This window comes from Bos grunniens, chromosome 20 (assembly GCF_055505025.1).
Source record: "Bos grunniens cultivar Pamir isolate PY7600 chromosome 20, Bosgru_T2T1.0, whole genome shotgun sequence".
Lineage (NCBI taxonomy): Eukaryota > Metazoa > Chordata > Mammalia > Artiodactyla > Bovidae > Bos > Bos grunniens.
Genome location: NC_141184.1, coordinates 72,151,689 through 72,166,043, shown reverse-complemented (window position 1 = coordinate 72,166,043; position 14,355 = coordinate 72,151,689). Strand labels below are relative to the sequence as shown.

At 56.0% G+C, this 14,355-nt stretch overlaps 3 pseudogenes; all 3 read left to right on the top strand.

The window, feature by feature from the left end:
- Nucleotides 1-3,813: 3,813 nt before the first annotated feature.
- On the top strand, nt 3,814-3,933 carry LOC147350679 (5S ribosomal RNA; annotated as a pseudogene).
- A 3,412-nt stretch (nt 3,934-7,345) lies between these two features.
- LOC147350678 (5S ribosomal RNA) lies at nt 7,346-7,465 on the top strand (annotated as a pseudogene).
- Nucleotides 7,466-10,886: 3,421 nt separating this feature from the next.
- On the top strand, nt 10,887-11,005 carry LOC147350677 (5S ribosomal RNA; annotated as a pseudogene).
- The last annotated feature ends 3,350 nt before the right edge of the window (nt 11,006-14,355 follow it).

The window sequence follows — 14,355 nt, the reverse complement described above, 5'->3', positions numbered from 1 at the left end:
CGCGCACGCATGCACGCACGCCCTCCCGGTCAATGGGGGGTCCTGGAAGCCCCTCGGGCCCCCGGGCCCGGCCAGGCGCTTGCTGCTCTGGTGTTGGCGGTGTTCCGGGGGGCGGGCCGGCGTCAGCAGGCTGGAGTCCGGTCGCGGGTCTTGCGGCTCAAGTACAGCACGCCCCGCGACGAGAGGTGCGGCCCGTTGGCCCGACCTGCAGGGCAGAGCGAAAGGGAGGCGAAGCGCAAGGCTCTTAGAGCCCACGGCGCCAATGGCCTCCGGCTCCGGCCCTATCAGCCTGAAGGCGCCCGATCTCGTCTGATCTCGGAAGCTAAGCAGGGTCGGGCCTGGTTAGGATCTTGGATGGGAGACTACCTGGGAATCCCGGGTGCTCGAGGCTTTTTGCCTACCAGAAGAGGTCCTTTAGCCCCCGCCGCGCGTCCCGATTCTTGGATCCCCCCCCGCAGCCCCAGCCCCTCCCGGGCCGCGGGGAGCGGCTGGCCGGGGCCCCGACTCCCGCTGCAGACCTGGGTTGCCTCCGCGCGGCCCGCGAGCCCCTCCGCATTCGCATTCGGCTTCCAGGACACCCGACGACCGGCAGTCCCGTCTCCATCTGGGGCTCCTTTGGCTTGCCTCAGGCAATCCCGGGGCTTGCACGGACTCCCGCCAGAGCCCCAGCCCCGCCCCACCCCCTGCCTCGCAGGCCATCGCGCATGCGCATGTGCGCACGCACGCACAGATAGATGTGCCCAAACGGGGCATCTATCTTGTTCACTTATACCGTGGGTGTGTCCATGCCTGGGAGTCGGACTGCTGAACCATATGCTACTTCCACTTTTAGTTCCTTCGGGAACCTCCATATTCTTTTCCATACCGGCTCTACCCACGCCCATTCCTACTCCCCGTGGAGGAGAGTTCCCTTTGCTCCACATCTTCTCCAGCACTGGTTATTGACAGACATTGCAGTGAGGCCCAATCGGACTCATGTGAAGTGGTCCCTCCTTGGAGTTTGGAGTTGAGCCTCTCCAATCATTAGTGATGTGGAGCAAGATGACCTTTTGGAAATGCAGATGCAATGCTGTCACCTCCCTGCTCCAACGGCTCTCGTATTTTCCCAGCATATTGAAGATACGACCACTTCCCTTCAGGCTTGCTCCTCACGTTCTTCTCTGATGTCTTTTGCCTGGAATGCCCTCTGCACTCTTTGGCTTCCATCCCATAGGGCATTTTTCGTTTCTTGAATGTCCTAAGTTTCCCTGGTCACATAGCCTTCCAAGATGCTATTTTCCCGGCCTGAAATTCTTCCTGCATCTCAACCCTGGTTTACCTAGGTTCAACCTATGGACCTCAACGAAATGGTGCCTCTGGAAAGCCTTCCCTGACACCCAGGTTTTGTGGTGAGGGAAGAGGCCCCTCTGTAGGTTCTCAAAGGATCTGCCTGTGATGTATCATTAGAGTCGTCTCAGTGAAAGCAGGAACTCTGTGTCTTCTTCTCTCCGCCTTCTATTCCCTGAAACTTATTATATGCCTCCTAGCTCATCGTAGGTGCTCAGTATTTACTTAGTGTGTGAAAGACAGAAAAGCTCTTGGAAGCCTCAAGGGGTCACTTGGCTCGGCACTTTTGATCTCTTTGTATGTTTGGCGATTCAATTCTTTCCTTTCCTGGGTTGATGTGTACACTATATTCGAGGCACAATCTAAGGCATGAAGACATATCCATACATAGAGGTTCTTGCTTTCAAGGAACTCGTACAGCAGATTTCTACAAGTTAGGGCTTTTCAAAGGCTCTAGAAGCATGAGAACGTTCATTATGCTCCATTTTCATTTCAAAGAACGATCGTTTGACTTCCATAGCAAAGGTGGAGACCTTCCAACGTTGAGTCCATTACTTATACCTTGACCATTTCAGGCAAGTCTTGTGGTTCCTTCTGGAGGTGTGTGGCTCTTGCAGAAATGTGAAGATCTTCCATCGTCCTCAGACTTTGGTGTCATTTGCAATCATCCAGAAAGCTTCCAGGTCTAGGTTCCAGACCACCACCACACACAGTCAGTAGCCAACGGAGTGGATTCCAGGAATACGTGTTGTTCACCCGCATTACCGTTGATATTGTTGCTGCACACTCAATGCAGTGGGCAGGGCCTGGATTGTCCACTGGGTCTCATGTGGAATGGAAAGAAGGGCTTCCCCCCACACACACACACCACCCCCACTGTTGACAGCCTTGTGACTAGAAACGGTCCCCGAAACAAGAATCAGACAAACCAGAGAAGCCCAGATGATAGTCCTTGAGATGAAGGAACTAAGCAGCTGGTTGAGATGGCACCAAGGGGAAAGGTTGCTCTTTTTGTCTGCCCCTCTACTCCTTTCTTCCTGGACACCTTAGGGCTTCGTCATGGAGATTGGAAAGAAAGTGCACAAAAGTCATATGTGTTGAATCAAGATTTTGCATTTAACCATCTCTCAAAAAGGAAGAGAGCTTCACCTGCACATGTTTCTTTCAAAAACGTCCATTGCTTTTCAATTCTGGGGTTTCTCTCTTGCCTTGTTCAGTTAGCCTTAACAGTAAAAATCAACGAAAACTACATAAAGATTCAAAGATACCAACAAAGGACAGCTTCTGTTTTTGAAATCATCTTTCCATTTAGTAGAACACGAGCTCTATTCTTTGTATTTTGCCTAGGGAATTAGCAATGTCCTGGTTCAGATGGCAAGGCATCCGCGCGCAGGAGACTGGGGTTTGATCCCTGGGTCGGGAAGATCCCGCCGGAGAAGGAAATGGCAACCCACTCCCAGTATCCTCGCCTGGGAAATGCCACGGACAGAGGAGCCTGATGGGCCGCAGTCCATGGGTTGTATTAAAGTTGGGCTCAACCCAGCAACTACGAACACAAGTATTTCCAAAGACCACACTCAAGTGTGTGTGTGTGTGTGTGTGTGTGTGTGTGTGTGTGTGTGTCTGTATCTCCTCTTGCCGTCTTGGAGTCTGTCTCGGAATCTTCATGTATTTCTGCCTCTGTATCTCCTGACAGCCAGCCGCCGGCCCGTTCGTCTTGCCCCCGCCTCTCCCAGGCGCTCTGGCTCTGGCTGAGGAGCTTGCGCAGGCCAGCTGTCTCCCTTGGCGTGGGTGCATGCGAGTGTCTGTGTGTCTGTCTGTGTGCCTGCCTGTGGCTCGTCTGCTCTCTCAGGAAGGTCGAAGGCTTGGCGTGGGGGCAAAGGGGGGGCCTCGGTAGTGCGAAGGGGAGGGGCTGAGGCGCTCCGGTCGACCGCGCCTCCCTGGCTTCTGCTGGGTTTGGGCACCGGACAGGTGCCGGGCAAGTTGGGCGCTCAAGTTTCGCTGCGCCTAGGCCCGCAGGAGGTTCAGAGGCCCCTGGGCCGCTGGGGTTGGGAGGCGGCGGGCGCCGAAGACCGACACATCTGGGGCCGCGCGGGCCTGAGCAGCGAATGGGATCCGGGGGAGGCCCCGCTCAGCCAGCGCGGCCGGGTCTGGAGTTGCCGCGGGTGGGAGGGCGCCGAGACCTCCGCACCCCTCAGCCCAGCCCCCAGGCCCCGCGCGCACGCATGCACGCACGCCCTCCCGGTCAATGGGGGGTCCTGGAAGCCCCTCGGGCCCCCGGGCCCGGCCAGGCGCTTGCTGCTCTGGTGTTGGCGGTGTTCCGGGGGGCGGGCCGGCGTCAGCAGGCTGGAGTCCGGTCGCGGGTCGTGCGGCTCAAGTACAGCACGCCCCGCGACGAGAGGTGCGGCCCGTTGGCCCGACCTGCAGGGCAGAGCGAAAGGGAGGCGAAGCGCAAGGCTCTTAGGGCGCCCCGAGCCAAGCGCCACTGTCTCAGGCCGTATCAGCCTGAAGGCGCCCGATCTCGTCTGATCTCGGAAGCTAAGCAGGGTCGGGCCTGGTTAGGATCTTGGATGGGAGACCACCTGGGAATCCCGGGTGCTCGAGGCTTTTTGCCTACCAGAAGAGGTCCTTTAGCCCCCGCCGCGCATCCCGATTCTTGGATCCCCCCCCGCAGCCCCAGCCCCTCCCGGGCCGCGGGGAGCGGCTGGCCGGGGCCCCGACTCCCGCTGCAGACCTGGGTTGCCTCCGCGCGGCCCGCGAGCCCCTCCGCATTCGCATTCGGCTTCCAGGACACCCGACGACCGGCAGTCCCGTCTCCATCTGGGGCTCCTTTGGCTTGCCTCAGGCAATCCCGGGGCTTGCACGGACTCCCGCCAGAGCCCCAGCCCCGCCCCACCCCCTGCCTCGCAGGCCATCGCGCATGCGCATGTGCGCACGCACGCACAGATAGATGTGCCCAAACGGGGCATCTATCTTGTTCACTTATACCGTGGGTGTGTCCATGCCTGGGAGTCGGACTGCTGAACCATACGCTACTTCCACTTTTAGTTCCTTCGGGAACCTCCATATTCTTTTCCATACCGGCTCTACCCACGCCCATTCCTACTCACCGTGGAGGAGAGTTCCCTTTGCTCCACATCTTCTCCAGCACTGGTTATTGACAGACATTGCAGTGAGGCCCAATCGGACTCATGTGAAGTGGTCCCTCCTTGGAGTTTGGAGTTGAGCCTCTCCAATCGTTAGTGATGTGGAGCAAGATGACCTTTTGGAAATGCAGATGCAATGCTGTCACCTCCCTGCTCCAACGGCTCTCGTATTTTCCCAGCATATTGAAGATACGACCACTTCCCTTCAGGCTTGCTCCTCACGTTCTTCTCTGAAGTCTTTTGCCTGGAATGCCCTCTGCACTCTTTGGCTTCCATCCCATAGGGCATTTTTCGTTTCTTGAATGTCCTAAGTTTCCCTGGTCACATAGCCTTCCAAGATGCTATTTTCCCGGCCTGAAATTCTTCCTGCATCTCAACCCTGGTTTACCTAGGTTCAACCTATGGACCTCAACGAAATGGTGCCTCTGGAAAGCCTTCCCTGACACCCAGGTTTTGTGGTGAGGGAAGAGGCCCCTCTATAGGTTCTCAAAGGATCTGCCTGTGATGTATCATTAGAGTCGTCTCAGTGAAAGCAGGAACTCTGTGTCTTCTTCTCTCCGCCTTCTATTCCCTGAAACTTATTATATGCCTCCTAGCTCATCGTAGGTGCTCAGTATTTACTTAGTGTGTGAAAGACAGAAAAGCTCTTGGAAGCCTCAAGGGGTCACTTGGCTCGGCACTTTTGATCTCTTTGTATGTTTGGCGATTCAATTCTTTCCTTTCCTGGGTTGATGTGTACACTATATTCGAGGCACAATCTAAGGCATGAAGACATATCCATACATAGAGGTTCTTGCTTTCAAGGAACTCGTACAGCAGATTTCTACAAGTTAGGGCTTTTCAAAGGCTCTAGAAGCATGAGAACGTTCATTATGCTCCATTTTCATTTCAAAGAACGATCGTTTGACTTCCATAGCAAAGGTGGAGACCTTCCAACGTTGAGTCCATTACTTATACCTTGACCATTTCAGGCAAGTCTTGTGGTTCCTTCTGGACGTGTGTGGCTCTTGCAGAAATGTGAAGATCTTCCATCGTCCTCAGACTTTGGTGTCATTTGCAATCATCCAGAAAGCTTCCAGGTCTAGGTTCCAGACCACTACCACACACAGTCAGTAGCCAACGGAGTGGATTCCAGGAATACGCGTTGTTCACAGGCATTACCGTTGATATTGTTGCTGCACACTCAATGCAGTGGGCAGGGCCTGGATTGTCCACTGGGTCTCATGTGGAATGGAAAGAAGGGCTCCCCCCCCACACACACCCCCACCCCCACTGTTGACAGCCTTGTGACGAGAAACGGTCCCCGAAACAAGAATCAGACAAACCAGAGAAGCCCAGATGATAGTCCTTGAGATGAAGGAACTAAGCAGCTGGTTGCGATGGCACCAAGGGGAAAGGTTGCTCTTTTTGTCTGCTCTACTCCTTTCTTCCTGGACGCCTTAGGGTTTTGTCATGGGGATTTGAAAGAAAGTGCACAAAAGTCATATGTGTTGAATCAAGATTTTGCATTTAACCATCTCTCAAAAAGGAAGAGAGCTTCACCTGCACATGTTTCTTTCAAAACCGTCAATTGCTTTTCAATTCTGGGGTTTCTCTCTTGCCTTGTTCAGTTAGCCTTAACAGTAAAAATCAACGAAAACTACATAAAGATTCAAAGATACCAACAAAGGACAGCTTCTGTTTTTGAAATCATCTTTCCATTTAGCAGAACACGAGCTCTATTCTTTGTATTTTGCCTAGGGAATTAGCAATGTCCTGGTTCAGATGGCAAGGCATCCGCGCGCAGGAGACTGGGGTTTGATCCCTGGGTCGGGAAGATCCCGCCGGAGAAGGAAATGGCAACCCACTCCCAGTATCCTCGCCTGGGAAATGCCACGGACAGAGGAGCCTGATGGGCCGCAGTCCATGGGTTGTATTAAAGTTGGGCTCAACCCAGCAACTACGAACACAAGTATTTCCAAAGACCACACTCAAGTGTGTGTCTGTGTGTGTGTGTGTGTGTGTGTGTGTGTGTATCTCCTCTTGCCGTCTTGGAGTCTGTCTCGGAATCTTCATGTATTTCTGCCTCTATATCTCCTGACAGCCAGCCGCCGGCCCGTTCGTCTGGCCCCCGCCTCTCCCAGGCGCTCTGGCTCTGGCTGAGGAGCTTGCGCAGGCCAGCTGTCTCCCTTGGCGTGGGTGCGTGCGAGTGTCTGTGTGTCTGTCTGTGTGCCTGCCTGTGGCTCGTCTGCTCTCTCAGGAAGGTCGAAGGCTTGGCGTGGGGGCAAAGGGGGGGCCTCGGTAGTGCGTAGGGGAGGGGCTGAGGTGCTCCGCTCGACCGCGCCTTCCTGGCTTCTGGTGGGTTTGGGCACCGGACAGGTGCCGGGCAAGTTGGGCTCTCAAGTTTCGCTGCGCCTAGGCCCGCAGGAGGTTCAGAGGCCCTTGGGCCGCGGGGGTTGGGAGGCGGCGGGCACCGAAGACCGACACCTCCGGGGCCGCGCGGGCCTGAGCAGCGAATGGGATCCGGGGGAGGCCCCGCTCAGCCAGCGCGGCCAGGTCTGGATTGGCCGGGGGTGGGAGGGCGCCGAGACCTCCACACCCCTCAGCCCAGCCCCCAGGCCCCGCGCGAACGCATGCACGCACGCCCTCCCGGTCAATGGGGGGTCCTGGAAGCCCCTCGGGCCCCCGGGCCCGGCCAGGCGCTTGCTGCTCTGGTGTTGGCGGTGTTCGGGGGGCGGGCTGGCATCAGCAGGCTGGAGTCCGGTCGCGGGTCTTGCGGCTCAAGTACAGCACGCCCCGCGACGAGAGGTGCGGCCCGTTGGCCCGACCTGCAGGGCAGAGCGAAAGGGAGGCGAAGCGCAAGGCTCTTAGAGCCCACGGCGCCAATGGCCTCCGGCTCCGGCCCTATCAGCCTGAAGGCGCCCGATCTCGTCTGATCTCGGAAGCTAAGCAGGGTCGGGCCCGGTTAGGATCTTGGATGGGAGACCACCTGGGAATCCCGGGTGCTCGAGGCTTTTTGCCTACCAGAAGAGGTCCTTTAGCCCCCGCCGCGCGTCCCTATTCTTGGATCCCCCCCCGCAGCCCCAGCCCCTCCCGGGCCGCGGGGAGCGGCTGGCCGGGGCCCCGACTCCCGCTGCAGACCTGGGTTGCCTCCGCGCGGCCCGCGAGCCCCTCCGCATTCGCATTCGGCTTCCAGGACACCCGACGACCGGCAGTCCCGTCTCCATCTGGGGCTCCTTTGGCTTGCCTCAGGCAATCCCGGGGCTTGCACGGACTCCCGCCAGAGCCCCAGCCCCGCCCCACCCCCTGCCTCGCAGGCCATCGCGCATGCGCATGTGCGCACGCACGCACAGATAGATGTGCCCAAACGGGGCATCTATCTTGTTCACTTATACCGTGGGTGTGTCCATGCCTGGGAGTCGGACTGCTGAACCATATGCTACTTCCACTTTTAGTTCCTTCGGGAACCTCCATATTCTTTTCCATACCGGCTCTACCCACGCCCATTCCTACTCCCCGTGGAGGAGAGTTCCCTTTGCTCCACATCTTCTCCAGCACTGGTTATTGACAGACATTGCAGTGAGGCCCAATCGGACTCATGTGAAGTGGTCCCTCCTTGGAGTTTGGAGTTGAGCCTCTCCAATCATTAGTGATGTGGAGCAAGATGACCTTTTGGAAATGCAGATGCAATGCTGTCACCTCCCTGCTCCAACGGCTCTCGTATTTTCCCAGCATATTGAAGATACGACCACTTCCCTTCAGGCTTGCTCCTCACGTTCTTCTCTGATGTCTTTTGCCTGGAATGCCCTCTGCACTCTTTGGCTTCCATCCCATAGGGCATTTTTCGTTTCTTGAATGTCCTAAGTTTCCCTGGTCACATAGCCTTCCAAGATGCTATTTTCCCTGCCTGAAATTCTTCCTGCAACTCAACCCTGGTTTACCTAGGTTCAACCTATGGACCTCAACGAAATGGTGCCTCTGGAAAGCCTTCCCTGACACCCAGGTTTTGTGGTGAGGGAAGAGGCCCCTCTATAGGTTCTCAAAGGATCTGCCTGTGATGTATCATTAGAGTCGTCTCAGTGAAAGCAGGAACTCTGTGTCTTCTTCTCTCCACCTTCTATTCCCTGAAACTTATTACATGCCTCCTAGCTCATCGTAGGTGCTCAGTATTTACTTAGTGTGTGAAAGACAGAAAAGCTCTTGGAAGCCTCAAGGGGTCACTTGGCTCGGCACTTTTGATCTCTTTGTATATTTGGCGAGTCAATTCTTTCCTTTCCTGGGTTGATGTGTACACTATATTCGAGGCACAATCTAAGGCATGAAGACATATCCATACATAGAGGTTCTTGCTTTCAAGGAACTCGTACAGCAGATTTCTACAAGTTAGGGCTTTTCAAATGCTCTAGAAGCATGTGAACGTTCAGTATGCTCCATTTTCATTTCAAAGAAAGATCGTTTGACTTCCATAGCAAAGGTGGAGACCTTCCAACGTTGAGTCCAAGACTTATACCTTGACCGTTTCAGGCAAGTCTTGTGGTCCTTCTGGAGGTGTGTGGCTCTTGCAGAAATGTGAAGATCTTCCATCGTCCTCAGACTTTGGTGTCATTTGCAATCATCCAGAAAGCTTCCAGGTCTAGGTTCCAGACCACCACCACACACAGTCAGTAGCCAACGGAGTGGATTCCAGGAATACGCGTTGTTCACCGGCATTACCGTTGATATTGTTGCTGCACACTCAATGCAGTGGGCAGGGCCTGGATTGTCCACTGGGTCTCATGTGGAATGGAAAGAAGGGCTCCCCCCCCCACACACACCCCCACCCCCACTGTTGACAGCCTTGTGACGAGAAACGGTCCCCGAAACAAGAATCAGACAAACCAGAGAAGCCCAGATGATAGTCCTTGAGATGAAGGAACTAAGCAGCTGGTTGCGATGGCACCAAGGGGAAAGGTTGCTCTTTTTGTCTGCCCCTCTACTCCTTTCTTCCTGGACGCCTTAGGGTTTTGTCATGGAGATTTGAAAGAAAGTGCACAAAAGTCATATGTGTTGAATCAAGATTTTGCATTTAACCATCTCTCAAAAAGGAAGAGAGCTTCACCTGCACATGTTTCTTTCAAAACCGTCAATTGCTTTTCAATTCTGGGGTTTCTCTCTTGCCTTGTTCAGTTAGCCTTAACAGTAAAAATCAACGAAAACTACATAAAGATTCAAAGATACCAACAAAGGACAGCTTCTGTTTTTGAAATCATCTTTCCATTTAGTAGAACACGAGCTCTATTCTTTGTATTTTGCCTAGGGAATTAGCAATGTCCTGGTTCAGATGGCAAGGCATCCGCGCGCAGGAGACTGGGGTTTGATCCCTGGGTCGGGAAGATCCCGCCGGAGAAGGAAATGGCAACCCACTCCCAGTATCCTCGCCTGGGAAATGCCACGGACAGAGGAGCCTGATGGGCCGCAGTCCATGGGTTGTATTAAAGTTGGGCTCAACCCAGCAACTACGAACACAAGTATTTCCAAAGACCACACTCAAGAGTGTGTGTGTGTGTGTGTGTGTGTGTGTGTGTGTGTGTGTCTGTATCTCCTCTTGCCGTCTTGGAATCTGTCTCGGAATCTTCATGTATTTCTGCCTCTGTATCTCCTGACAGCCAGCCGCCGGCCCGTTCGTCTGGCCCCCGCCTCTCCCAGGCGCTCTGGCTCTGGCTGAGGAGCTTGCGCAGGCCAGCTGTCTCCCTTGGCGTGGGTGCGTGCGAGTGTCTGTGTGTCTGTCTGTGTGCCTGCCTGTGGCTCGTCTGCTCTCTCAGGAAGGTCGAAGGCTTGGCGTGGGGGCAAAGGGGGGGCCTCGGTAGTGCGAAGGGGAGGGGCTGAGGCGCTCCGCTCGACCGCGCCTTCCTGGCTTCTGGTGGGTTTGGGCACCGGACAGGTGCCGGGCAAGTTGGGCTCTCAAGTTTCGCTGCGCCTAGGCCCGCAGGAGGTTCAGAGGCCCCTGGGCCGCGGGGGTTGGGAGGCGGCGGGCGCCGAAGACCGACATCTCCGGGGCCACGCGGGCCTGAGCAGTGAATGGGATCCGGGGGAGGCCCCGCTCAGCCAGCGCGGCCAGGTCTGGAGTGGCCGGGGGTGGGAGGGCGCCGAGACCTCCGCACCCCTCAGCCCAGCCCCCAGGCCCCGCGCGCACGCATGCACGCACGCCCTCCCGGTCAATGGGGGGTCCTGGAAGCCCCTCGGGCCCCCGGGCCCGGCCAGGCGCTTGCTGCTCTGGTGTTGGCGGTGTTCGGGGGGCGGGCTGGCATCAGCAGGCTGGAGTCCGGTCGCGGGTCTTGCGGCTCAAGTACAGCACGCCCCGCGACGAGAGGTGCGGCCCGTTGGCCCGACCTGCAGGGCAGAGCGAAAGGGAGGCGAAGCGCAAGGCTCTTAGAGCGAACGGCGCCAACCACCTCCGGCTCCGGCCCTATCAGCCTGAAGGCGCCCGATCTCGTCTGATCTCGGAAGCTAAGCAGGGTCGGGCCTGGTTAGGATCTTGGATGGGAGACCACCTGGAATCCCGGGTGCTCGAGGCTTTTTGCCTACCAGAAGAGGTCCTTTAGCCCCCGCCGCGCGTCCCGATTCTTGGATCCCCCCCCGCAGCCCCAGCCCCTCCCGGGCCGCGGGGAGCGGCTGGCCGGGGCCCCGACTCCCGCTGCAGACCTGGGTTGCCTCCGCGCGGCCCGCGAGCCCCTCCGCATTCGCATTCGGCTTCCAGGACACCCGACGACCGGCAGTCCCGTCTCCATCTGGGGCTCCTTTGGCTTACCTCAGGCAATCCCGGGGCTTGCACGGACTCCCGCCAGAGCCCCAGCCCCCGCCCCACCCCCTGCCTCGCAGGCCATCGCGCATGCGCATGTGCGCACGCACGCACAGATAGATGTGCCCAAACGGGGCATCTATCTTGTTCACTTATACCGTGGGTGTGTCCATGCCTGGGAGTCGGACTGCTGAACCATACGCTACTTCCACTTTTAGTTCCTTCGGGAACCTCCATATTCTTTTCCATACCGGCTCTACCCACGCCCATTCCTACTCCCCGTGGAGGAGAGTTCCCTTTGCTCCACATCTTCTCCAGCACTGGTTATTGACAGACATTGCAGTGAGGCCCAATCGGACTCATGTGAAGTGGTCCCTCCTTGGAGTTTGGAGTTGAGCCTCTCCAATCATTAGTGATGTGGAGCAAGATGACCTTTTGGAAATGCAGATGCAATGCTGTCACCTCCCTGCTCCAACGGCTCTCGTATTTTCCCAGCATATTGAAGATACGACCACTTCCCTTCAGGCTTGCTCCTCACGTTCTTCTCTGATGTCTTTTGCCTGGAATGCCCTCTGCACTCTTTGGCTTCCATCCCATAGGGCATTTTTCGTTTCTTGAATGTCCTAAGTTTCCCTGGTCACATAGCCTTCCAAGATGCTATTTTCCCGGCCTGAAATTCTTCCTGCAACTCAACCCTGGTTTACCTAGGTTCAACCTATGGACCTCAACGAAATGGTGCCTCTGGAAAGCCTTCCCTGACACCCAGGTTTTGTGGTGAGGGAAGAGGCCCCTCTATAGGTTCTCAAAGGATCTGCCTGTGATGTATCATTAGAGTCGTCTCAGTGAAAGCAGGAACTCTGTGTCTTCTTCTCTCCGCCTTCTATTCCCTGAAACTTATTACATGCCTCCTAGCTCATCGTAGGTGCTCAGTATTTACTTAGTGTGTGAAAGACAGAAAAGCTCTTGGAAGCCTCAAGGGGTCACTTGGCTCGGCACTTTTGATCTCTTTGTATATTTGGCGAGTCAATTCTTTCCTTTCCTGGGTTGATGTGTACACTATATTCGAGGCACAATCTAAGGCATGAAGACATATCCATACATAGAGGTTCTTGCTTTCAAGGAACTCGTACAGCAGATTTCTACAAGTTAGGGCTTTTCAAATGCTCTAGAAGCATGTGAACGTTCAGTATGCTCCATTTTCATTTCAAAGAACGATCGTTTGACTTCCATAGCAAAGGTGGAGACCTTCCAACGTTGAGTCCAAGACTTATACCTTGACCATTTCAGGCAAGTCTTGTGGTTCCTTCTGGAGGTGTGTGGCTCTTGCAGAAATGTGAAGATCTTCCATCGTCCTCAGACTTTGGTGTCATTTGCAATCATCCAGAAAGCTTCCAGGTCTAGGTTCCAGACCACCACCACACACAGTCAGTATCCAATGGAGTGGATTCCAGGAATTCGCGTTGTTCACCGGCATTACCGTTGATATTGTTGCTGCACACTCAATGCAGTGGGCAGGGCCTGGATTGTCCACTGGGTCTCATGTGGAATGGAAAGAAGGGCTCCCCCCCCCACACACACACCCCCACCCCCACTGTTGACAGCCTTGTGACGAGAAACGGTCCCCGAAACAAGAATCAGACAAACCAGAGAAGCCCAGATGATAGTCCTTGAGATGAAGGAACTAAGCAGCTGGTTGCCATGGCACCACGGGGAAAGGTTGCTCTTTTTGTCTGCCCCTCTACTCCTTTCTTCCTGGACGCCTTAGGGTTTTGTCATGGAGATTTGAAAGAAAGTGCACAAAAGTCATATGTGTTGAATCAAGATTTTGCATTTAACCATCTCTCAAAAAGGAAGAGAGCTTCACCTGCACATGTTTCTTTCAAAACCGTCAATTGCTTTTCAATTCTGGGGTTTCTCTCTTGCCTTGTTCAGTTAGCCTTAACAGTAAAAATCAACGAAAACTACATAAAGATTCAAAGATACCAACAAAGGACAGCTTCTGTTTTTGAAATCATCTTTCCATTTAGTAGAACACGAGCTCTATTCTTTGTATTTTGCCTAGGGAATGAGCAATGTCCTGGTTCAGATGGCAAGGCATCCGCGCGCAGGAGACTGGGGTTTGATCCCTGGGTCGGGAAGATCCCGCCGGAGAAGGAAATGGCAACCCACTCCCAGTATCCTCGCCTGGGAAATGCCACGGACAGAGGAGCCTGATGGGCCGCAGTCCATGGGTTGTATTAAAGTTGGGCTCAACCCAGCAACTACGAACACAAGTATTTCCAAAGACCACACTCAAGTGTGTGTCTGTGTGTGTGTGTGTGTGTGTGTGTGTGTCTGTATCTCCTCTTGCCGTCTTGGAGTCTGTCTCGGAATCTTCATGTATTTCTGCCTCTGTATCTCCTGACAGCCAGCCGCCGGCCCGTTCGTCTTGCCCCCGCCTCTCCCAGGCGCTCTGGCTCTGGCTGAGGAGCTTGCGCAGGCCAGCTGTCTCCCTTGGCGTGGGTGCATGCGAGTGTCTGTGTGTCTGTCTGTGTGCCTGCCTGTGGCTCGTCTGCTCTCTCAGGAAGGTCGAAGGCTTGGCGTGGGGGCAAAGGGGGGGCCTCGGTAGTGCGAAGGGGAGGGGCTGAGGCGCTCCGGTCGACCGCGCCTCCCTGGCTTCTGCTGGGTTTGGGCACCGGACAGGTGCCGGGCAAGTTGGGCGCTCAAGTTTCGCTGCGCCTAGGCCCGCAGGAGGTTCAGAGGCCCCTGGGCCGCTGGGGTTGGGAGGCGGCGGGCGCCGAAGACCGACACATCTGGGGCCGCGCGGGCCTGAGCAGCGAATGGGATCCGGGGGAGGCCCCGCTCAGCCAGCGCGGCCGGGTCTGGAGTTGCCGCGGGTGGGAGGGCGCCGAGACCTCCGCACCCCTCAGCCCAGCCCCCAGGCCCCGCGCGCACGCATGCACGCACGCCCTCCCGGTCAATGGGGGGTCCTGGAAGCCCCTCGGGCCCCCGGGCCCGGCCAGGCGCTTGCTGCTCTGGTGTTGGCGGTGTTCCGGGGGGCGGGCCGGCGTCAGCAGGCTGGAGTCCGGTCGCGGGTCGTGCGGCTCAAGTACAGCACGCCCCGCGACGAGAGGTGCGGCCCGTTGG